Source organism: Orycteropus afer, unplaced genomic scaffold (genome assembly GCF_000298275.1).
Source record: "Orycteropus afer afer isolate SDZICR_OR568_19922 unplaced genomic scaffold, OryAfe1.0 scaffold00244, whole genome shotgun sequence".
Taxonomy (NCBI): domain Eukaryota; kingdom Metazoa; phylum Chordata; class Mammalia; order Tubulidentata; family Orycteropodidae; genus Orycteropus; species Orycteropus afer.
The window spans coordinates 4,944,858-4,946,534 of record NW_006921831.1 but is presented as its reverse complement, the minus strand read 5'-3'; positions in this window follow the sequence as shown (position 1 = coordinate 4,946,534).

The window sequence follows — 1,677 nt, the reverse complement described above, 5'->3', positions numbered from 1 at the left end:
ACTACGGAAGTAGGAATGCCCAACCTTCCTTCCGAGGAGTGCCTGGTGGGTTTGAACCGCCAGCCATCTGGTTAGCAGTCAACTGCCTTAGGCACTATGCTACCAGAGCTCCTTGTTTAGGGAAGATTAATGGTCAGCTTATTATCAGAGCGGAAACACACAATTCGGAGCGATGGTCCTCAGTTCTAGGAATTTCTGTTGGCAGGATGTGGGCCCCTAACTCGGAATTACAGAGCTCTCAGGAAGGGAAAGGGGCAGTGAGTGGGTTTCTCAGGGATGTTTGGTTTAGAAAAGGAAGAGGGGAGTGGGTTTCTCGCAAAAGTACAAAATAGAATCATCTCCTTCAGTGGTGGGTGGCAGGGATGGTCCGGGGGAGCCCAGGACGTCAGGGCGTGCCCCCCTCTACTGCCCCCCGGCCCTTCTTCATGTTCTGTCAGGAAGGACAGAAGGCCCTGCACTGAGCCCTCCCCCAGAGGAGCAGGGCAGCAATGCCCCAGCCCTCAGTGGCCTCCTGGCCTCACAGAGCTCTGTCTTCCTGCCCATGAAGAGCTGGGGAATCAGAGCACAGTGCTGAACCTGTGGTTAGCAGTTCCTTTGTGAATCAGATGAGAAATAAGAAATAATGGCTCTGCCATTCAATTCTATTTCAGAAAAACACACCTCATTTGAGGGTGGGGACCCCAAGCCCCTGTCCTTTCCCCAATCCCCTTGAGTCCCCTCAGCTCCGGAAAACCCACAACTTCAGCTATTCCTCCTTTTCTCCCTACAGGGTCTTGTCAAGACAACCAGGGACCTCCTTGCTGCACCCAGCCACTGCTCAGCTCTCCAGTCTCATCTGCCTGGGGCCTCAGACATGGAGGTCAACCCTATTACCTGCTGCCCTTCCTTCTTGTGGGACCAGTTCTCTGGTTCTCTAACTCCTTAGAGTCCCTGTCTCAGTCCCCCTCGCTGGTCCTCCCCTCTGGCCACCTCCATGCTGGCAGTGCTTCTGGGCCCACTGAGACCCTGGACTCGGGGGAAGTGGGTGAATGTAGGACACGCACCCGCTTCTGCAGAGTTCACAAGAAGACAGGAATGGATGCAAGTGTTCATCAGTGATGGTGTTTGTTGATTACATGTTGAGATGATCGTGTTTGGGGTATTGGGCTGAACAAAAGAGATCATTAAAATTCCTTTTGCTTTCTTAAGGTTGGTACAGGAGTATTTACCGACGTTCGTGGTTGCCTCCCACTTCCGTGCCAGCTTGCTGCACACGCCGCCAGAGAACAAGCCCCGGCCAGTCCCAGTTCCCCACTCCCTCCACGTTCACACTCAGGGAGTGCCGCTCCACTTGGGGCCTGTGTCACTGAACATGGGCCCCATCCTGCCCCTTCAGAACCTCCTTCACCTCAAGTGAGACCCTCATCCCTCTCGGGCACCCAACACCCACCCACAGGCACCTCGCACCCCCTCAAGCTGGTTCAGATAGCGTCCCCACCATCTTCACCCACCCTCAGGTAGACACTTCGACCTATTGCTTCATAGCTGCCAGAGGGGCTGTGTCAAGCTAAATCCCATTTTGCCACTTCCTGCTCAAATTTCACAGAGGCTTCCATTTACAGAAACCAACCCAAGCCCCACCAGTCCCACCCCATCCTCCGACCTTGGGCACTCATTTCTTAATGAGCCATCCCCTTG